This window comes from Aethina tumida, chromosome 4, assembly GCF_024364675.1.
Source record: "Aethina tumida isolate Nest 87 chromosome 4, icAetTumi1.1, whole genome shotgun sequence".
NCBI lineage: Eukaryota > Metazoa > Arthropoda > Insecta > Coleoptera > Nitidulidae > Aethina > Aethina tumida.
This window is the reverse complement of record NC_065438.1, coordinates 4,738,306-4,763,481: the sequence shown is the minus strand read 5'-3', so window position 1 is coordinate 4,763,481 and position 25,176 is coordinate 4,738,306. Positions and strand designations below refer to the sequence as shown.

The following is a 25,176-nucleotide window of genomic DNA, read 5'->3' as shown; positions in this document are numbered from 1 at the left end:
TGATAACCTTTCTGAAAAAAATAGGTTAGGTTAGGTTATGTTAGGTTAGATTATGTTAGGTTAGGTTTTAATTTCTTTTTTTTTAATATATTTATGAAATAAAATAGCCATACAGTTTTAAAAAAAATTTAAAGCTAATTATTTATTTATTTATTTTTTTTTTTTTGAAAAATTTTCAGAAAAAATAGGTTAATTTAGGTTAGGTTATGTTATGTTAGGTTAGGTTTTTATTTCCTTTTTTTTAATATTCTATTTTGAGAAATTTATGAAATAAAATTAGCATACAACAGAAAAAAACCTCAAAAATCAGTGTTATTAAAATCCAAAATTAATTTTGAAAATATTCTATTTTTGATAAACTTTCTGAAAAAAATAAGTTAGGTTAGCTTTTTAATTCTTTTTTTAAATAGTCTAATGTTGAGGAATTTATGAAATAAACTAGATATACAGTATAAAGAAAATTCATAAAAGTTTCAAGAAAAAACCTCAAAAATCAGTGTTATTTAAAATTAAAATTTATTTTTGATTAAAAGAATGTGTTAAATTATTGTTAAATTTTCAAAAATCCAAAAAAAATTGAAAAATTACGTTATCGACATTTTTTTTTTAAAATGTACTATTTTTGATGAACTTTTTGAAAAAAATAAAAATAAAATTTATAAAAAATTGAAATAAATATGTTATTGATATATATATATATATATATATATATATATATATATATATATATATATATATATATATAATTTATTTAATTGGAAATTTTGTCAAAAAGTTCAAAATTAAAATATTTAAATAAAAAAAATTATTAAAAAATTTCTATTTTTTTTTTTCAAGAAAAAAGGGAAACTTTTATTAAAAATTACAAAATTGAGATAATTAAATTATTAAAAATAACCAATAAGGACAAATCAAGGAATTTAAAAAAAAAACTAAACTGAAAAATATACAATAAATTAATAAAAATAATCAAATATGATAGATCAAGGAATTAAAAAAAATCCAAAAAGTTTAAATTCTGTTTTCTTTTGATAAGAAAAGTTAGTAAAATACACATTAAAAAGTTTTTTCAACAAAAAAAAATTGTTACAAATTACAAAATTAAACGAATTATTAAAAGTAAACAATAAAAACAAATTGAAAAAAAAATTCTATATATATATATATATATATATATATGTTTATTGAAAATATTCAGTTTTTGATAAACTTTCTGAAAAACGTTATAAATTTTTTTTTTTTAAAATAAGTGATTCATAACATAAAAATTCTTAAATTTTAAACAATCCATAAAAAATAATTCTATTTTTGAAAAACTTTCAGAAAAAATATGTTAATTTAGGTTAGGTTATGTTATATTAGGTTAAGTTTTTATTTCTTTTTTTTAATTATTAATTAATATTTTGGGCAATTTATGAAATAAAATAAACATAAAATATAAAAAAAAATACAGAAAAAACCTCAAAAATCAGTGTTATTAAAATCCAAAAAAAGTAAAAAAAATAAATAAATAAGTGCATGACATAAAAATTGTCAAATTTTCAACAATTCATAAAAAATTGAAAAATTAAGTTATCGGCAATTTTTTTTTTTGTGTGAAAATGTGCTATTGTTGGTTAACTTTTTGAAAAAAATTATGCATATAGTATAAGAAAAATTTATTAGAATATTAAAATTATATGAAAAAAATTTCTTTTTTCGATTTTTTTATAGCCAAAAATAGGTGGAGACCGTTGAAAAATCAAAATAAAATTACTGGTTAACACTATTTTATTATTTGTACGTAACATCCACGCGGCAAACACAAATTACATAATTTTTGTCAGTTACACAAGTGTTAAATAGTCTTCAGTAAAGTCCGTTGGGAGACAAACATTAGTTATGTAAAACAATGAGTCATGACCACCTTAAATCAACGTAATTACAATCAGAAAATAAGTTGAAGTGAAACGTTGATATTCCGTTTCCACATATATTTAAATAAAGCCCACAATCCCCGCTGAAACAATAAAGAATATAAGGAAAACGGGTTTCGTTCAAACAATAGTTAATCAGTACGTTGAACGTCCGCACGTTATTTTTGTAAGAGGAAACAATATGTAATTTACAATTCTATTCGATATTTTTATATGCAAATTCGATATTAATAATGCCCATGCAGTTGGGCACATGCGACCACATCGTAGCTGGTGCCACGAGTTATGTTGGGGAATCTGGCCGGTAAATAACCAGAGATTTATCACTGCATATCAATCAATCGCTTATCTTTAGGCTATTTATCTACCACTGCTTTAAATATTACATATTCTTGTTTCTAAAATCAATAAATTTATTGGTGTTGGTCGACAACCTCTTCTTACCTGCGTGGGACGGACAAGTGCCACGGACAAGTGCTTTCCGAACCCGGTCTTTCACTTTTGTTTGTAAATTTTATTATTATTTCACTTCATAAGTGCACCCAAAGTTTCATCGCTTAAATTAAATAAATCAAAGTTGTTAATTTCCTCGAAGTTTGTGGTTTAAACATATGTCGCCGAAAAAATCGATGGGTTTCACATGGGTTGAAGCTCAGACAAGGGTCATCCATGCGCATAAACTTGTCAAAGAGGTCCCCCACTGTTAACAAATGTGGCGCCCTTGTTTTTTACCTGGGAAACTCGTATTTATGATGATTACTACCCGTTTTTCCCACAACAACAACAACAATTGTCCTTATATGTTTACAACGAAGCTTGATGTAACACGTAAAAAATATCGTCTTTGATTATTTATAGGGCCAAGATAAAATCTAACATGTACAGCGTTGCATCTTTGTATCGGCACTCGTGAGAACAGCCGAGATAATCAATTTTATGGGCAATTATAATTAGAAAGTTTTAACTGATCCAGTTCGTAACATGGTAACTAATGAGGCCTGGATGAAATACCATCGGCATGGGGTTCGTAATACTTTATTGCTGGCGGTGCGGTGTTATTTACACTTTATTAGCTGCTAATAATTAATTGTTGATATAGGAGCTCAAACACACGAGACGGTGAAAAAGAAGAAACGGTACGTTTATGGCGTTAGTGGTGAAGCCAGCCAAGTTGTAAAAGTTTTCATGTCTTGGAGACTAGCTCGTCCATTAAAATTATGATTCAATTATTTAGGATCAGTTTCTGTAATGATCCGCACCTGTAATTATGACCTGGATATGTCGAAGGAGTTTAGAGTTTCAAAAATTACCACTTTACCAACTGTAAAGTCTTTTAGAACCAGTAAATGTTCACCTACTGAACAGTTGTTTCAAAAGGAATACTCTCTTGTCTCTCCCTTACATTATTTTCTTAACACGCAGCTTCAAAGTATTTTAAATGAAGTTTTATATATGAAAAATCTTGTAGATTTTAGAAATCATTTCAGTTTTTAATTATATTTGGCCGTTTTAAAGTTATTTCACTGTTTGTGTCGTGTAAAAACTACATAATCAACAGGAATACTCTCTTGTCTCTCCCTTACATTATTTACTTAATACGCAGCTTCAAAGTATTCTAAATGAATTTTTATATATGAAAAATCTTGTAGATTTTAGAAATCATTTCATTTTTTAATTATATTTGGCCGTTTTAAAGTTATTTCACCGTTTGTGTTGTATAAAAACTGCATAATCAACAGGAATTCTCCCTTGTCTCTCCCTTACATTATTTACTTAACATGCAGCTTCGAAGTATTTTAAATGAAGTTTTTTATATAAAAAATCTTGTAGATTTTAGAAACCATTTCAGTTTTTAATTATATTTGGCCGTTTTAAAGTTATTTCACTGTTTGTGTCGTGTAAAAACTACATAATCAACAGGAATACTCTCTTGTCTCTCCCTTACATTATTTACTTAACATGCAGCTTCGAAGTATTTTAAATGAAGTTTTGTATATAGAAAATCTTGCAGATTTTAGAAACCATTTCAGTTTTTAATTATATTTGGCCGTTTTAAAGTTATTTCACTGTTTATGTCGTTAAAAAAGTGGAAAACACGAAGAAACAAATAATTTTGGATTTTGTTGAAAGGTCTTTATTTATTGTTATTAATAAAAACGAAAAAAAAAATCTTAATTTTAAGTGTTCTCATAATAGTTAAAGAAGTCACATTTAACTTAACACTTAACTTAGTTGTTAGTCTGTCAAACTTTAGAGTTGTTAAAAAAAAAACATATGTTTGTGTTCGTTCTTTTTTGTCCTCCATCATAAATTCTTATTTAAGTGCATTAACAAGAGTTTTTAATATTGTAAACCCGAAGTTGTGACTGTTGTTTTTCTGCTCAGCCAATAAATTTCACAGACCATCCCAAATTGTTGATCAAATTTCCTACAATTGTTACAGAAGGCTCCCTCGAGCCCCTTAACATCGCGTGTTAAAAAACAACGGAATTGGAACACACAAATAGAGCTGGCAGAAGTCAGTTTCCTGAGGCAACGATAAAAATAGACGTACGCCTATTGTCTTCCGTTGCAACCCCCCAAGAACGCCCAAAACATCTTCGTCGCGGCAGTAAAAACCGACTGTTGTAGTTTTCATTTGTGGGGCGCCTTAGGGTCTTTCGGTTACGGTCCTGTAGTCTAGACAACAGACTTGGTGTGTGGATAGTGTTACCGGTACATCATCCACAAAATATCGCGTTACTTTTTAATGTCAATCGTGAAAAATGCCGGTCGGTTGTTTTCCTGCGGCCGCGATTTATGGATATTATTAATAATTTGATTTATATTACCGTTTTATTTATGCATCGGTCGTCGCTCACGGCCGACGTTGATTGCTTAATATTTCATGGCGTCCAGCTGTGAGAAAAACAATAAGGCAACCGCATTTTTACGTTTGGACGGCCGGCGATGGTCGATCGCCACGAAAAATTACTAAAGAGAGGCGAACCGTCCACGCCAATGACTCTTCATTAATCGGAAGTGAGACGCATAACCTCCGGTTCTGGTTTATGTCCGTGGTATCAACTACTTAAGCGAATTTAGTAAGATGAAGAGATAAAAACGTGCATGTCTATGAAATTGATACTGGAAATTATCTTGAACGACTTCCCAGATGGCGCGGCTTCTTTCAACTACTGGACAGTTGTTCAGTGTGAGGATTAAATGCAATCGGTTGTGGTTTCGGTTTTCACATAAACTATTTCGCAAGCAATACTTCCCAGAATTTATATGCAAATATGTACATTGTTTTGTGGTTTGTAAGTAACGTCCACTAGTAATGTGCACGTTTTAATACTCTTTTAAAACCGCAGTGAATCACCCTGAGACCTAGAAGAAACAAACCACCAAATGGTCATTTTAGAAACTCTTTCTACATTTCCAGGTCATACTTGCAATTATCGAGCCATAAATTTAATAGAGTATTCCTGTTGATTATGCAGTTTTAGACACAAACAGTGAGATAACTTTAAAACGGCCGAATATAATTAAAAATTGAAATGATTTCTAAAATCTACAAGATTTCCTATATATAAAACCTCATTTAAAATACTTTGAAGCTGCATGTTAAGTAAGTAATGTAAGGGAGAGACAAGAGAGTATTCCTATTAATTATGAGTTTCTACACGACACAAACAGTGAAATAACTTTAAAACGGCCAAATATAATTAAAAACTGAAATGATTTCTAAAATCTACAAGATTTCTTATATATAAAACCTCATTTAAAATACTTTGAAGCTGCATGTTAAGTAAATAATGTAAGGGAGAGACAAGAGAGTATTCCTGTTGATTATGTAGTTTTTACACAATACAAACAACATTGAAATAACTTTAAAACGGCCAAATATAATTAAAAACTGAAATGATTTCTAAAATCTACAAGATTTCTTATATATAAAACCTCATTTAAAATACTTTGAAGCTGCATGTTAAGTAAATAATGTAAGGGAGAGACAAGAGAGTATTCCTGTTGATTATGTAGTTTTTACACAATACAAACATTGAAATAACTTTAAAACGGCCAAATATAATTAAAAACTGAAATGATTTCTAAAATCTACAAGATTTCTTATATATAAAACCTCATTTAAAATACTTTGAAGCTGCATGTTAAGTAAATAATGTAAGGGAGAGACAAGAGAGTATTCCTGTTGATTATGTAGTTTTTACACAATACAAACATTGAAATAACTTTAAAACGGCCAAATATAATTAAAAACTGAAATGATTTCTAAAATCTACAAGATTTCTTATATATAAAACCTCATTTAAAATACTTTGAAGCTGCATGTTAAGTAAATAATGTAAGGGAGAGACAAGAGAGTATTCCTGTTGATTATGTAGTTTTTACACAATACAAACATTGAAATAACTTTAAAATAGCCAAATATAATTAAAAACTGAAATGATTTCTAAAATCTACAAGATTTCTTATATATAAAACCTCATTTAAAATACTTTGAAGCTGCATGTTAAGTAAATAATGTAAGGGAGAGACAAGAGAGTATTCCTGTTGATTATGTAGTTTTTACACAATACAAACAACATTGAAATAACTTTAAAATAGCCAAATATAATTAAAAACTGAAATGATTTCTAAAATCTACAAGATTTCTTATATATAAAACCTCATTTAAAATACTTTGAAGCTGCATGTTAAGTAAGTAATGTAAGGGAGAGACAAGATAGTATTCCTATTAATTATGAGTTTCTACACGACACAAACAGTGAAATAACTTTAAAACGGCCAAATATAATTAAAAACTGAAATGATTTCTAAAATCTACAAGATTTCTTATATATAAAACCTCATTTAAAATACTTTGAAGCTGCATGTTAAGTAAATAATGTAAGGGAGAGACAAGAGAGTATTCCTGTTGATTATGTAGTTTTTACACAATACAAACATTGAAATAACTTTAAAACGGCCAAATATAATTAAAAACTGAAATGATTTCTAAAATCTACAAGATTTCTTATATATAAAACCTCATTTAAAATACTTTGAAGCTGCATCTTAAGTAAATAATGTAAGGGAGAGACAAGAGAGTATTCCTGTTGATTATGTAGTTTTTACACAATACAAACATTGAAATAACTTTAAAACGGCCAAATATAATTAAAAACTGAAATGATTTCTAAAATCTACAAGATTTCTTATATATAAAACCTCATTTAAAATACTTTGAAGTTGAATGTTAAGTAAATAATGTAAGGGAGAGACAAGAGAGTATTCCTGTTGATTATGTAGTTTTTACACAATACAAACATTGAAATAACTTTAAAATAGCCAAATATAATTAAAACCTGAAATGATTTCTAAAATCTACAAGATTTCTTATATATAAAACCTCATTTAAAATACTTTGAAGCTGCATGTTAAGTAAATAATGTAAGGGAGAGACAAGAGAGTATTCCTGTTGATTATGTAGTTTTTACACAATACAAACATTGAAATAACTTTAAAATAACCAAATATAATTAAAAACTGAAATGATTTCTAAAATCTACAAGATTTCTTATATGTAAAACCTCATTTAAAATACTTTGAAGCTGCATGTTAAGTAAATAATGTAAGGGAGAGACAAGAGAGTATTCCTGTTGATTATGTAGTTTTTACACGACACAAACAGTGAAAAAACTTTAAAAGGGCCAAATGTAATTAAAAACTGAAATGATTTCTAAAATCTGCAAGAGTTCTTATATATAAAACCTCATTTAAAATACTTTGAAGCCGCATGATAAGTAAATAATATAAGGGAGAGACAAGAGAATCACTCTTTGACTAATGTCAACCATTAAAAAAAAGAAATAAGTAAAATAACTTAATAATTTTACCTAAATTGTTCATACCAATTCTTAAACTAACATTAACTTAGTTCAGAAAGTCATATTTAATCCTTTGTACGATTAATTTTAAATAGAGATTAACATTTAAACCGCCCAGCTTGTTTAAGAACTGGCTTTCACATGTTAAACTTTAAAACCGTTGTGTTTTATTTAACTTCCCGGAATTGTTTCAGAGAACTGCATCTAAAGGAACGAATCAAGAATATTTAAATGTTTATACGTTCGTCTGAGAAATCCATTTTGCGTTGCCCGTTTCGGGGTAAGGTTTCGGGTGTCGCTGCGGGGTACCGTCAACCCCCCGAACGAAAATGTGAATTGTGTCTGCGTCTACGGCACCGACCGTCTTATTGATGACATTCGGAAAACAAACTCGGTCTTGAAACAAGTTCAGAGAAAATAAAAACACTACAAGTGTGTTTGTGCATCCTGACGGGGCTCCGGTCTCGAGTGTTTGACATATCTTGATTGGAACCCGGGCTCGCGCGTGATTCATTTTTGTTCTATAATTTTATGTTAATCATATACGATTTGTGTGACCGGCATTTCTCTTTTGTTGTTTTCTTCGTTAATTATGCGGTTGTTGGACTGTTTTCTTTTTTGTTGTTGGTGGAAATGCGTTTTCATTAATTTGCAATCGGGGATGGGGGGATGTAACTTAGTGGCGTGGCGATTAGAACCAGCCCCCCCTGTGTGCAAACCCGATAAAATCACTATTTACTGCTCTCTGACCATTAAATTTAATCAAGTCGTACATGCAAATTCAAAGTTGTAATTCTCCGCCTGTTCCAAACTCATGAATTACCAGAACTAATTCACAGTCATTAAAAACAGAGCGGAAGATTAAAGAAAATATCAATCGTGTACAAAAGAACACCGTTAACTACTAGTCCATATTTGGTGTGTGCCACTGAGTTGCTCATTAACATCCGAAGATGTTGGACGTGAAGAGTGCTAGATCAAAAACAATAAGTAGGCACAGGCCTTTCAGCAAGACAGGTACTTAAAAATCACATCCCCAAAGAAAATATTTACACCCCAACAACCGTAATATTTAACCAAATTATCAGATAACAGAAAATGGATGTGACAGTAGCACAATCACGTCATCAAATAATTTACCAAGTGGCTTTTTTCAGACGGTCCCGAGGTAATTTAAAAGGTGAAAATGAAAGTTTATTAAATTATAACCCCCGGTGATAAGAACCGGAGGGCCTAAAAAGTACTTATCTCTTCATGGAAGAATAGATTTAAAAGTCGTTATGTGAATGCACCGATTGTGGGACTGCCTATTCATCTCGGTGGGACGGGACCCCCATTTTAAAACTACCTGCTCTCGACTCCGAAACGCCCCAGCAAATCTATATACCGATATCGAATCAAAGGAAATAACACGTGTTTGTTTATTTTCCCGTTTTCTTTGTTCTGTATCGCAGATTCTGCAAAATCAACGGTTTTTAACACTAGAAACTGTTTTGTGTAAGTGTCAATCAATAAATTTCTTATATGATTTTGAATCTTGTAAGTTTTTACAAAGTTACAGAAGTTTTGTAATACAATCTCTTAACATGAATGTAACGGTGTGTGTTTTAACTGAAGTTTTTAGAAATTATTCCAATTTTTAATTATGTGTGATCATTTTAAAGTATATGTCGTGTAAAAACTACATAATCAACAGGAATACTCTCTTGTCTCTCCCTTACATTATTTACTTAATATGCAACTTCAAAGTATTTTAAATGTGGTTTTATATAAAAGAAATCTTATAGATTTTAGAAATCATTTCAGTTTTTAATTATATTTGGCCGTTTAAAAGTTATTTCACTGTTTGTATCGTGTAAAAACTACATAATAATCAGGAATACTCTCTTGTCTCTCCCTTACATTATTTACTTAACATGCAGCTTCACAGTATTTTAAATGAAGTTTTATATATAAAAAATCTTGTAGATTTTAGAAATCATTTCAGTTTTTAATTATATTTGGCCGTTATAAAGTTTATTTCACTGTTTGCGTCGTGTAAAAACTACATAATCACCAGGAATAGTCTCTTGTTTCTCCCTCACATCATTTACTTAACATGCAGCTTCAAAGTATTTTAAATGAGGATTTATATATAAGAAATGTTGTAGATTTTAGAAATCATTTCAGTTTTTAATTATATTTGGCCGTTTTAAAGTTATTTGACTGCTTGTGTCGTGTAAAAACTTCATAATCAACAGGAATACTCTCTTGTCTCTCCCTTACATTATTTACTTAATATGCAGCTTCAAAGTATTTTAAATTAGGTTTTATATATAAGAAATCTTGTAGATTTTAGAAATCATTTCAGTTTTTAATTATATTTGGCCGTTTTAAAGTTATTTCACTGTTTGTGTCGTGTAAATACTCACATAATCAACAGGAATAGTCTCTTGTTTCTCCCTTACATCATTTACTTAACATGCAGCTTCAAAGTATTTTAAATGAGGATTTATATATAAGAAATGTTGTAGATTTTAGAAATCATTTCAGTTTTTAATTATATTTGGCCGTTTTAAAGTTATTTCACTGTTTGTGTCGTGTAAAAACTACATAATCAACAGGAATACTCTCTTGTCTCTCCCTTACATTATTTACTTAATATGCAGCTTCAAAGTATTTTAAATTAGGTTTTATATATAAGAAATCTTGTAGATTTTAGAAATCATTTCAGTTTTTAATTATATTTGGCCCTTTTAAAGTTATTTCACTGTTTGCGTCGTGTAAAACTACATAATCACCAGGAATACTCTCTTGTCTCTCCCTTACATCATTTACTTAACATGCAGCTTCAAAGTATTTTAAATGAGGATTTATATATAAGAAATGTTGTAGATTTTAGAAATCATTTCAGTTTTTAATTATATTTGGCCGTTTTAAAGTTATTTCAATGTTTGTATCGTGTAAAAACTATATAATCAACAGGAATACTCTCTTGTCTCTCCCTTACATTATTTACTTAACATGCAGCTTCAAAGTATTTTAAATGAAGTTTTATATATAAAAAATCTTGTAGATTTTATAAATCATTTCAGTTTTTAATTATATTTGGCCGTTTTAAAGTTATTTCACTGCTTGTGTCGTGTAAAAACTTCAAAATCAACAGGAATACTCTCTTGTCTCTCCCTTACATTATTTACTTAATATGCAGCTTCAAAGTATTTTAAATGAGGTTTTATATATAAAAAATCTTGTAGATTTTAGAAATTATTTCAATTTTTAATAATTTTGAGCGTATTAAAATTATTTCATTGTTTGTGACGTGTAAAAACTACGTAATCAACAAGAATGTCTCTCTCTTACATTATTTAATTATCACACAGCTTCAAAGTATTTTCAACGAAGTTTTATATATAAAAATCCTGTAGATTTAAGAAATCATTTCAGTTTTTAATTATATTTGATCGTTTTAAAGATATTTAACTGTTTTGTGTGGTCTAAACACCACATAATTAACATAATAAATCTAAACCAAGTTAGTTAAAACTGTTAAAGTTACTTTACATAAACTTTTCATTTTTTATAAACAACATTAAACAAATCTGATAAAATCGTTAATTATTCAATACTTGTGAAATATGATATTCTTGATTAAATGAACGGTTTATACGTTATATCTCCCGTTAAAATCAATCGTACAATGGATTAAACGATACATGAATAATGAAATTTGACTGGCCAATTTACAACCATTACAAAAATCCACCGTCAGCCCGCGTTCCTTCTTTTTTCGTCTACCACGTTAATGACACTGCATAAAAGTAAAAGGCGACTATACGGAATCTATGTTATTATTTTAATTACAAGCCTACGTTCGAAGGGAACAGGTTTCCGAGTAATTTTTCCCCACGAAAAATTTTATGCCGACATTTAAACTATCCATTCGGCGGTAATTGTTTTTAATGCACGATAATGGGTGGATTCCACGATAATTGTCTGAAAGCTGTGAATTTTTCTGTAGACCATCGTCATAAAAATACCTTCGAGTACGATGAGAAATCACAAAAACAGTTTGCCACTCATTTGTTTGCCATTTCTATATTTAGTTTTAACGGACATGTTTTGCTATTGATAAGGCTTGTGAACAAAGTAGGCCGCCTGTAAAAATAAGCGAAAACTATCAAGTTATTTATATTGACATCAAGGTTTCCCTGCGATACGTGATAAACACAGGCAAGCATTGATATGTGGAGGACACCAAACCACTTCCTATTTAACTCGAGTGCATAGAAATATGTTTTTGTTGTTAATTGCTTTGTGCGGTGCTTATAAATAATCGTCGTGTCATCATTCCCAGTGCTGGTCGTAAACCACAGAGATGCTGTGCAAAAAAATAAGGAAAAAATAGGGAAATATGACGTTATTGTCGACTTTTATGGGAAGTTTACGACCAGAAAAACGGGTTAATCGACAGGGAACGGGGAAAAAAGACAAGAAAACCGAATAAAAGGATAAATTGCTGCCGTCTATTGTACAGTCTGTCATACTTTTTAAGCACAATAAGCACTAAATGTTTTCGTTACGTACCAACTCCACAAACTTAATTTTTTCATTAACCACAGACAGAATTGTCACATTTGTTTTTGGAATTAACGTCGTCCACTTTTTTAATTCTACATTGTATGTACGTAAATAATTATTAATTGCTTTGCCAACCTGTTTGGAATTGAGTTTTTTTCCTCGCAGTTATAAAAGCTTTCGTTTAATGTTTACAAGTGATGACTCAACAGAATAATTACCATTTGATTGTTCTTAATCTTCTTAATCTAAACAATATGTTGTTAATAGCGATGATTGTTGTTATTATTCGTGTATTGGTAAAAAAAACTATTAGGATCGTGTTAATTAAGAGTCGTTTGGATTTTTTACGATTCCAGCGATTCGTTGCTAAAGATTAAATTGTTGCGTATGACCGTCCAGACGATTCACAACAATAAAACTAAATTGGCAACAATGATTACTGTTATTAGTTGCACGTTTAACAATTTTTTCAGCTTCTTTAATGGTTCACAGAAATTTCATTGAGAATATAACAGTTAATTTGCAGTTAAACGGATTAATTTGTTTTGCGATTCAAGGCTTTATTTGCTGTTTAAAATGAAATTGGCAACTTTAGAGAAGTGATAGTTTAATAGTCACTATCGAATTATAGTGTTAAGTTAAATATGGCTTCTTTAAATTAACCTAAACCATGTTTAGTTAGTTAGTTACTTTAACCATTAAAGTTAATAGTAATTATAAATTCATTGTCAATATAAAACTCTTTTAAAATTAACCAAATCCCAAGTTTACGTAAAATTAATACTAGTTTAGCTTAAGCTACATGTTTCTTATACTATATTTTTGATAAATTAAATAAAAACTGTTAAAATTTCCAATTATTCCATTTAAAACTTGAGTAAAATGGGTGAAATTTACGAATTATAGTGTTTAGTTGAATATAACTTCTTTTAAGTAAACCTAAGCCAAATTTACTTAGAATTAATACTAGTTGAAGTTGAGTTACATGTTATTTATACTATACTATTGATAAATTAAATAAAAACTGTCAAAATCTCCAATTATTCTATATAAAATCTGAGTAACATGGGTGAAATTTACGAATGATAGTGTTTAATTAAATATAACTTCTTTTAAGCAAACCTAAGCCAAGTTTAATTAGAATTAATACTAGTTTAAGTTAAGTTACATGTTATTTATACTATACTATTGATAAATCAAATAAAAACTGTCTAAATCTCCAATTATTCCATATAAAATCTGAGTAAAATTGGTGAAATTTACGAATGATAGTGTTTAGTTAAATATAACTTCTTTTAAGCAAACCTAAGACAAGTTTACTTAGAATTAATACTAGTTTAAGTTGAGTTACATGTTTTTATACTATATTATTGAAAAATGTCTAAATCTCCAATTATTCCATATAAAATCTAAGTAAAATGGGTGAAATTTACGAATGATAATGTTTGGTTAAATATAACTTCTTTAAAGCAAACCTAAGCTAAGTTTACTTAAAATTAATACTAGTTTAAGTTAAGTTACACGTTATTTATACTATATTATTGATAAATTAAATAAAAACTGTTAAAATCTTCAATTATTCCATATAAAATATGAGTAAAATGGGTGTAATTTACGAATGACAGTGTTTAGTTAAATATAACTTCTTTTAAGCAAACCTAAGACAAGTTTACTTAGAATTAATACTAGTTTAAGTTAAGTTACATGTTATTTATACTATACTATTGATAAATTATATAAAAACTGTTAAAATCTTCAATTATTCCATATAAAATTTGAGTAAAATGGGTGAAATTTATGAATGATAGTGTTTAGTTAAATATAACTTCTTTAAAGCAAACCTAAGCCAAGTTAACTTAGAATTGATACTAGTTTAAGTTAAGTTACCTATTATATATACTATAATGTTGATAAATTATATAAAAACTGTTAAAATCTTCAATTATTCCATATAAAATGTGAGTAAAGTGGGTGAAATTTAAGAATGATAGTGTTTAGTTAAATATAACTTCTTTAAAGCAAACCTAAGACAAGTTTACTTAAAATTAATACAAGTTTAAGTTAAGTTACATGTTATTTATACTATACTATTGATAAATTATATAAAAACTACCAAAATCTCCAATTATTCCATATAAAATCTGAGTAAATGGGTGAAATTTACGAATGATAGTGTTTAGTTGAATATAACTTCTTTAAAGCAAACCTAAGCCAGGTATACTTAAAATTAATACTAGTTTAAGTTAAGTTACATGTTATTTATACTATACTATTGATAAATTAACTAAAAACTGTCAAAATTTTCAATTATTCCATATAAAATCTGAGTAAAATGGGTGAAATTTACAAATGATAATGTTTAGTTGAATATAACTTCTTTTAAGCAAAGCAAGTGTACTTAGAATTAATAATAGTTTAGACTATGTTACATGTTTTTATACTATATTATTAAACCCAGACAAATTTAATTATTTATTTTTTGTTAAAAACCATAATTATTCAAAAAATAATCCGGATTTGTCGGTCCACACGAAACCTGAGTGATTTAAGGCGGTGTTCCGTGTAGTATTCTTATTTTGATTGTTTCTTGTTTGTTCCGGCGGCCGCATCTGGAGCCGCCGCACTTTAACGCAAATTTCATCGCCTCCCCCGCCCGCAACTAAAATTTATGGCGGCCAAAATCCACGAAATCTCGAAATAAATACGTTTAACTCGGCGAATGAATTACGCTGCTCCGTTGACGGGGTTCTAAATAATCGCCCTCCATGATTTAAACATTTGTATGCCTGCTATTATTAGGAATTAACGTGTTCATATGCATTTCTAATTGTTGGGCTGTATACAGGAAGCCGTTTGAATATTTTAATTAAGCTCATTTATACGTGCTGAACACGTTACTTCTAATTAATATTCGATGTAATGGTTGTTTACACGCCTCTTGGTGCTGGGAACAATAAGTTCATAAAAAATTATGTTAACGACAGCTTCCTGCCTTAAATAATCGTAACGACAAAATTTATTTTTCATTACCGGGAACCACCAAGGCACTGAATTCAGGCGATTTCAGCCGGCGATGGATTTTATTTATAAACCTGTATAATTGGTTTTGATTCGCATTGGCGTTTTACGGCACCTCCGCCGTTAAAACACCACAAGAAAGAGGCGAAACGTGCTCACTATTGTGTAATATTGTTAAACGGTTTGATGCTGAAACAATACGCCTGAAATAAAACTGGCTATAAATCAGGGCAGTGCGTAAGAATAATACACACACTCAGTGCCATAAACTCGTGATCTATGCGGTACTGCTTTCTGTTAGTACCGGGAGATTTGTGTACTGCTTGGGACCTTAATATTCTTGGCTGTCGCAGTCTTTACATTATTACCGAAAATGGGCAATTACTTTTTTGGTCTTGTTTTGTAGCTCACTCTTTTGTGTTTGTTGAGTCATGTCCGGGAAAAACTAAATTTATACGTTTTGTACAGTAAATTGCTTTTACATACCTATAACAAATCCCATTTAAATCTGCAACAAAAACAAAATTAGAAATCAGATTGACTACAACTAAGGCCAAATTCCCGTAGGGATTTGTATTATATAAATATTAATAGAGGGGGGAGTCAAAAGTGCTGTGAATAATGACACGTTTCTTTTATATTAATTTGGCAGATTTACCCGGTAATTTAATCTTTCCCAAATCTTTAAAATTTTATGCAAAACCGAATCAGAAGCGAAAACACGTTTCGTTCGACTGCAACCCTTCGTCGCAAATTTAATTTGCATATTTTGCCCGCTGAAACGATGAGGTGGCGACTAACAATTCATTATTTTGATCGAAATGTACACTTTCGGCGTGCATTAAGCCAGAAATATTTTATAAAACGGTATGCATTTAGGACCGTTAACCATCTGTGCATTATTTTCAAATTGCTCGATTTACATGTCTATTACTGTGGCGAATATGGAATTAAATCTGTAAATTATTTTGCACGGCCAAATTGGTTGTGACTGAAATATTAAAACTTATCGATTTCGATGCAGAAAATTAATTGCAACGTCAATGGCTGTTGAATACTTTCAGTTAAGTCCAATAAAATTTGTTGAATATCATGACATGGTGCTAAATTTTGGTCTAAAACAGTGTATATCTAAAATACTATTGAAAACATTTGTGGTATGTCCTATAAAACTTCTCTAGTGTGAGGTTATAGTGCTAAGTTTAGATATAAAATACTATTGAAAATATTTGTGGTATACCCAAGAAAACTTATTGAGTGTGATGGGATGCTACAAAGTATAGACCTAAAATACTGTTAAAATACTATTGACGGTACTTATCTTATGTTTAAGCAAAACTTCTTGGGTCTAATGCTCTGGAGCTAAGTTTAAATATTAAATAGTAATAATAACATTTGTGGCATGTCCAAGAAAACTTCTTTAGTGTGAGGTTATAGTGCTAAGTTCAAATATAAAGTACTATTGAAAATATTTGTGGTATACCCAAGAAAACTTATTGAGTGTGATGGAATGGTGCTTAAGTATAGACCTAAAATACTGTTAAAAATACTATTGACAGTACTTATCTTATGTTTAAGCAAAACTTCTTGGATCTAATGCTTTGGAGCTAAGTTTAAATATTAAATAGTAATAATAACATTTGTGGCATGTCCAAGAAAACTTCTTTAGTGTGAGGTTATAGTGCTAAGTTCAAATAAAAAGTACTATTGAAAATATTTGTGGTATACCCAAGAAAACTTATTGAGTGTGATGGAATGGTGCTTAAGTATAGACTTAAAATACTGTTAAAAATACTATTGACAGTACTTATCTTATGTTTAAGCAATACTTCTTGGATCTAATGCTTTGGAGCTAAGTTTAAATATTAAATAGTAATAAAAACATTTGTGGTATGTCCAAGAAAACTTCTGTAGTGTGAGGTTATAGAGCTAAATTTAGATATAAAATACTATTGAAAATATTTGTGGTATACCCAAAGAAACTTATTGAGTGTTATGGAATGGTGCTAAGTATAGACCTAAAATACTGTTAAAAATACTATTGACAGTACTTGTCTTATGTTTAAGCAAAACTTCTTAGGTCTAATGTCCTGGAGCTAAGTTTATATATTAAATAGTAATAAAAACATTTGTGGTATGTCCAAGAAAACTTCTTTAGTGTGAGGTTATAGTGCTAAGTTTAGATATAAAATACTTCTGAAAATATTTGTGGTATACCCAAAGAAACTTATTGAGTGTTATGGAATGGTGCTAAGTATAGACCTAAAATACTGTTAAAATACTATTGACAGTACTTGTCTTATGTTTAAGCAAAATTTCTTGGATCTAATGCTCTGGAGCTAAGTTTAAATATTAAATAGTAATAAAAACATTTGTGGCATGTCCAAGAAAACTTCTTTAGTGTGAGGTTATAGTGCTAAGTTCAAATATAAAGTACTATTGAAAATATTTGTGGTATACCCAAGAAAACTTATTGAGTGTGATGGGATGGTGCTAAGTATAGACCTAAAATACTGTTAAAAATACTATTTACAGTATTTATCTTATGTTTAAGCAAAATTTCTTGGATCTAATGCTCTGGAGCTAAGTTTAAATATTAAATAGTAATAAAAACATTTGTGGCATGTCCAAGAAAACTTCTTTAGTGTGAGGTTATAGTGCTAAGTTCAGATATAAAGTACTATTGAAAATATTTGTGGTATACCCAAGAAAACTTATTGAGTGTGATGGGATGGTGCTAAGTATAGACTTAAAATACTGTTAAAAATATTATTTACAGTACTTATCTTATGTTTAAGCAAAATTTCTTAGATCTAATGTTCTGGAGCTAAGTTTAAATATTAAATAGTAATAAAAACATTTGTGGCATGTCCAAGAAGACTTTTTTAGTGTGAGGTTATAGTACTAAGTTCAGATATAAAGTTCTATTGAAAATATTTGTGGTACACCCAAAAAAACTTATTAAGTGTGATGGAATGGTACTAAGTATAGACCTAAAATACTGTTAAAATACTATTGACAGTACTTGTATTATGTTTAAGCAAAACTTCTTAGGTCTAATACTCTGGAGCTAACTTAAAATATAAAGTAATATTAAAAACATTTGTGGTATGTTCAAGAAAATTTCTTGAGTGTGACCAAATGGTGCTAGAGTTAAGTGGATAACCAAGTTGAGAAGCTTTTTTCTTTAGTTAGGAATTAAGTTGATGAGATTAGTTAAAATTATTTTAAATCCCTTTTTAACAAAGTAGAATGTCATGATAATCGAATCTTTTAACAATTAAACATTGATTTATAATCCATTGTTGTCCTCCCCGATACTTTATTGACCATTATTCAAAATATCAGCCATACAAAGGAAGCTAAGCATGTAATAAAACAAGACTGCATTTATTGGTCGCATGAAGGAAATCAAAGGAATAACGTGCACACCAATTACCCGTTTTAGGAGCCCCGAAAGGAATTGTAATTTTCAGGCCAACATCTCGTTTGAAGTTCGAGAGCCAATTAGATCAGATATTGCGATCATTTTTCGTACGAGCACGCGAACACTTTCAACACCGAAAGCGCCGTTTTGTGTTCGTAATGCGAGTTATTAGCGGTCGAATGTTTTGCGCTAATTTGGTATTCCTCACACCTCCGTCTGATACTGGCTCAACACGCGATCAAAACACGCCCAGCTCGATGGTTGCCATTGTTTTTGAAGATTCAAATTGTTCAAGTTTTTATAAATCGTTGGAAATGGATTTTAATCAACTTGTAAAATTAAATAATAAAACGCCACATAATTCTTGGAGGCAGTCACCCTTTTAATGGGACGCAGCGGTGGGTCTGCGTTCGGAAATTATCCTTGTGTATAAGTTGTAAACGACTAGATAATTCCCGTGTAGGACCTTTCTATTTTGACTTATTCAGTGATTTATGAATAGAGGCGTCCCTTTTGCATAACTGAATTGCGTGCACCGAACGATCGAAGTTATGGGGGGTGGGATTTTCAGGCGGTAGAATATTAGAGGGTCCCCAGGCATCTGGTCATTGAAACCGTAAGAGGACAGAGACACTCTTAGTCCGATGCTTGAACGGGCATCGTCTTTGGGTTTGACCCACTTAAACCTCAAGCCTAATTAGCTGCAAAAGTGACTCTCATAACTTTGTACGGGGACCCAATTTTCCTTACATAATTTACATGTATTCATTACCGGAAACCCTCGCCAAAACCTAAGGTGGATGATGGACCTACGTTTTAATTGGGGTTCCTAATTATTATACTTCTTAGCCACCAACAAAGAGGTTTCAAGTCTTCCTTCAATATATTTTTGATAGAAAATGGCCTTCATCAGTGGATTTTCAATAAAATCAGATGATGGACCTACATTTTAATTAGGGTTAGTTAGCTAGATGAAAGAGATTTCAGGTCTCTAGAAATGATGGTGGTTTCAAATATGAATGTTTTTTTAGAAAAAACAGTCTTCCTGAAGAATGGCTTCAATTAAGGAACCTACAATAGTTGGTAATTAAATCTTGAAGCAGTTCAAGGTTGATGCAGATAAAGAAACAGTAACCTATTATGTAAATATAATTGTTATATCTTAATAAAATATAAAAAGTAGAGAGTGATTAAGTTTTTTGCTGGTTCAAGGTTGAAACCAGTAAAAATGTACGTGCAACATGAATTAACACAGTTGCAATAAGTTAATAATTCAGCCATTGTTGTATGGATTTTATTGACAATATTAATTTAGTGACAATGAGGAACGTGCATTGGCTTAAACGAGGCAACTTAAAGAGAATAACTCATTCGTTTCTGTAGAAAACACATCGATGTCACCGTTTGAATTATTATGTCCCGACAATGGACAAAATTCCAAATTGATAAAAACCGTTCATTATAACCATGAATTAATCATCGATGTTTACACTCGACAGGAGAACTTTGAAATATTAACAAAGCGTTTTTCGTTGCGCAAAAAGCGAGGCAAAACTCTCGTTAATTACGAAAAACTCCCATTGTCAGACCGTTTCAATTCACGGCGCCCATTCTATAAGAATCCTTTGGCAGGACCCAATAGCGGGGAACGCGTATATCCTTGTCAGGACTCCCCGGGTCGCGAAACAATGCGCCGAGTCTTAATTTATCACTCAGTGGGACTATTTCCTTCCTCACAATCGAATTCGCCTTAGATTGAACTCTCAGATACTTGTCATCGGTCTTCCTCTATCCTCCACGCGTCCCAATTGACTGGCGGGGCACAAAGGCCCTTTCACGATGTGTCTAACGCGGAATTTTCAGGTAATTTACGGCGTCAAATACATTTTGTACCACTGTGTCATCAACACCGTCGCCCATATGTAGAGCAACTTCTACATATGGGCGACGTCTTGGCCAGCACAAAGCCCAGACCTCAATCCAATTGGAAACCTTAGGGATGAAACTGATTTGACCCTTGATTTTTGACCAATATGAAAGATTTAATGACTCCAATACTGTATCCAATATTTTTTTTGTTTTCTACCATTGATCTAGTATGGGAAAGTGGACTTCAAAGCGGATGCCACATCTAAGCCCCATCGATTAGCATAAGATCATAATAAATACAGCTTAAGATCAGTTAATTGAGAGATACGTAACATTTATTATCCGCACAATTAATTTTCGTGATTAGCACGAAACAGGCGATGAATGAGCCGTGTGTCGAAACCGTTCCCATCAAAAGCAAACGGCCAGATTTACATAAGCAGTCCGATGGAAAAGTCACACGCAGCTGCCATGTGCAGAAATAACTTGAAATCTGAATCGCTTATCGGAAGCGGCCATCAGAAAAGCTGACGTTTTTACACACGGGAGGGTCGAACAATAAGCTCGATGGGGTTGGGTTTTTTTAAAGAGATGCGGAGATAAAGCGAAGTTAAAATCTTTATTCGTGCGCTAATTACTTTGGTATTATGAGATGAAAACTAATAAAGGTGACCTGTGGATTCCGGAAGGCTTTGTTTCCTGTTTCGCAACGTTCTAACAATGGGTTCTTATGCACCACGGCCTTTGAGTTTGTTGGCATCTGCTTGCAGCGTTGTTTTAATCAAATGTTTCCACAGCTACTGCGATTCAAAGAAGTTGTAAATGGATTTAACGATACAACAAATCGTAACCGTCCTGTGATCACTTTGATGCATCATAATTAGGTCGTGTAAGGTATAAAATATTCAACTGGAATCTAATTAAACAAGCGGCGGAGCAAAACAAGTCTTTCCGTGTACACGAATAATGGTTGGGTTAGATATGATCTCTGGTGCGTGTGCTCGGCTCATTCATAATGCCGTCCAACACACAAAATTGGCCTGCATTCACTCGACCGGTCATTTTTCAATGGACATAGATGCATCTGGACAACAGACGTCGAAGTCGTTGAAGGGGTTGCGTACTTAGTACGAAGTTTTGAGCACTTGCAAATTGTCACGATGCATTATCTTTTATGGTCCCATTTCGTTTTAATGTCGGGAGGAAGTAATAATTCCGTGTGTTTCAACTTGGTTACAAGATACTCCATATTTTCAATTAAATTTTTATATAACTGTTAATGTCAACAAACTGTTTATGGCCGGTAATGCTGAAACTGAACCATCACACTGATATTTCGTTTAAAAACAAATCGTAAACCTGTTTAAAAAAGGTGTAAATAAATTTTATGATACTGTCATGGAGGTATCACTTAGTGTTTTATTTATAACGTGATTCTGTGCATCTGTTTACCATGGAATAGTCAAAAACTTTAAAACTACATTAAATAAATTTAGGAATATTTATATATATATATATATATATATATATATATATATATATATATATATATATATATATAACGTTATTTATTTTATATTTTAAAATATTTTTCATAGCTTAATTGATATATTATAAAAACTTAATGTAACAATTATAAACCGTAAAATTTCTTCATTTTTATATAAATAACTATAATATAATACTGAAATGGAAATTTACAAAAATAATAAAAACACTTTATGAGATTAATAATACGAAAAACAGTAAAATTATATTATAAAATATAACTATAATTTTTAAGCAATAAATAATAATGTTTATGTAGCTATAAAAACACTATAAATATAAATAAGTACAAATAAATTTTTTAAACAGTAAACCGCAAATTTTATTGAATACGTAATTTAATTATTAAATCAAAAAAAAAAAGATTATTGACAATAAATATTTTTATATTGAATTATTATTTTTTCTATAAAAGAGATAACTAGTTATTGAAGTTCAAGTGCAGTATAAAAATACTTTTTGATATAATTGATTAATTGCTCGAAGGTTTTTCAAGGAAATTTCTTTTTTGGATGAAGTGTGGAACAAAATAAATGATCAGACAAAGTTTTAGTTTACAGAAGAGTCATATATTATCCACAACCCTTTTGATTCAAAATGGGAGCTTTAGAAGAATCTTTCTAAACATGCTGAAGAATATTTACAAGTATACATTTGTTATAACACATGATGGAAGAGAAAATCATCAACATCTTAGAGATGAGAGATGATGAAAACCAGAGTTTCAATACTTTTGGATATAATTGATTAATTGCTCGACGGTTTTTCAAGGAAATTTCTTTTTTGGATAAAGTGTGGAACAAAATAAATCATCAGACAAAGTTTTAGTTTAAAGAAGAGTCATATATTATCCACAACTCTTTTAATTCAAAATGGGAGCTTTAGAAGAATCTTTATAAACATGCTGAAGGATATTTACAAGTATACATTTGTTATAACACATGATGGAAGAGAAAATCATCAACATCTTAGAAATGAGAGATGATGAAAACCAAAGTTTCAATACTTTTGGATATAATTGATTAATTGCTCGACGGTTTTTCAAGGAAATTTCTTTTTTGAATGAAGTGTGGAACAAAATAAATCATCAGACAAAGTTTTAGTTTAAAGAAGAGTCATATATTATCCACAACTCTTTTAATTCAAAATGGGAGCTTTAGAAGAATCTTTATAAACATGTTGAAGAATATTTACAAGTATACATTTGTTATAACACATGATGGAAGAGAAAATCATCAACATCTTAGAGATGAGAGATGATGAAAACCAAAGTTTCAATACTTTTGGATATAATTGATTAATTGCTCGACGGTTTTTCAAGGAAATTTCTATTTTGGATGAAGTGTGGAACAAAATAAATCATCAGACAAAGTTTTAGTTTAAAGAAGAGTCATATATTATCCACAACTCTTTTAATTCAAAATGGGAGCTTTAGAAGAATCTTTCTAACATGCTGAAGAATATTTACAAGTATACATTTGTTATAACACATGATGGAAGAGAAAATCATCAACATCTTAGAGATGAGAGATGATGAAAACCAAAGTTTCAATACTTTTGGATATAATTGATTAATTGCTCGACGGTTTTTCAAGGAAATTTCTTTTTTGAATGAAGTGTGGAACAAAATAAATCATCAGACAAAGTTTTAGTTTAAAGAAGAGTCATATATTATCCACAACTCTTTTAATTCAAAATGGGAGCTTTAGAAGAATCTTTATAAACATGCTGAAGAATATTTACAAGTATACATTTGTTATAACACATGATGGAAGAGAAAATCATCAACATCTTAGAGATGAGAGATGATGAAAACCAAAGTTTCAATACTTTTGGATATAATTGATTAATTGCTCGACGGTTTTTCAAGGAAATTTCTTTTTTGGATGAAGTGTGGAACAAAATAAATCATCAGACAAAGTTTTAGTTTAAAGAAGAGTCATATATTATCCACAACCCTTTTGATTAAAAATGGGAGCTTTAGAAGAATCTTTCTAAACATGCTGAATGATATTTACAAGTATACATTTGTTATAACACATGATGGAAGAGAAAATCATCAACATCTTAGAAATGAGAGATGATGAAAACCAAAGTTTCAATACTTTTGGATATAATTGATTAATTGCTCGACGGTTTTTCAAGGAAATTTCTTTTTTGGATGAAGTGTGGAACAAAATAAATCATCAGACAAAGTTTTAGTTTAAAGAAGAGTCATATATTATCCACAACTCTTTTAATTCAAAATGGGAGCTTTAGAAGAATCTTTCTAAACATGCTGAAGGATATTTACGAGTATACATTTGTTATAACACATGATGGAAGAGATAATCATCAACATCTTAGAGATTAGAGATGATGAAAACCAAAGTTTCAATACTTTTGGATATTATTAATTGCTAAAAAGTTTTTCAAGGAAATTTCTTTTTTGGATGAAGTGTAGAACAAAATAGATCATCAGACAAAGTTTTAGTTTAAAAAAGATTCATTTATTATCCACAAATCTTTTTATTCAAAATGTGTTCTTCAGAAGAATCTTTCTAAATATGTATGCCAAAGTAACTTCACATGCATTTCTTTTATGTAACACAAGATGGAAGGGAAAACCATCATGGTCTTAAGAGACCAGAGTTAAAATTTAAAATAAATTATAAATAACAACACATCAATATTTTGACGAAGCTTATTATCATTAAGTAAATTAATTTGAATAAGTCCTTTGAAGGAGATATTAACCGGCGTTATGATTCAGTTTAAATTTGCCTTGGATAAACATCTTGTAAATAACGGAACACTAGCCCCCAGCTTTTCGCTTCTAATGATTTATAACGATTATTTTGTCTTGTTATATCGTTCCACGGAAGGAATTTAAAAGTGTATCTTTAATCGACTTCTATAAAATTAATGATTACAGATTATATATTCTGGTTTGTTTCAGTGCCGAATGAAATATTAATCTTACGATTGA

General features: G+C 30.1%; 1 protein-coding gene across 3 annotated transcripts in view; it reads right to left on the bottom strand.

Annotated features, from left to right (window-relative positions):
• The window catches only part of LOC109603085 (netrin receptor UNC5C-like), a 191,123-nt gene that overhangs the window by 155,418 nt on the left and 10,529 nt on the right, over positions 1–25,176 (bottom strand). For 2 of the 3 annotated variants that reach the window (XM_049965827.1, XM_049965829.1), the window contains exon 2: positions 15,851–15,872. The exons of the other annotated variant lie outside the window; for it this stretch is intronic. The gene's annotated coding sequence lies outside the window, so the exon portion shown is untranslated. The remainder of the gene's footprint in view (positions 1–15,850; positions 15,873–25,176) is intronic. 3 annotated transcript variants of the gene reach the window in all.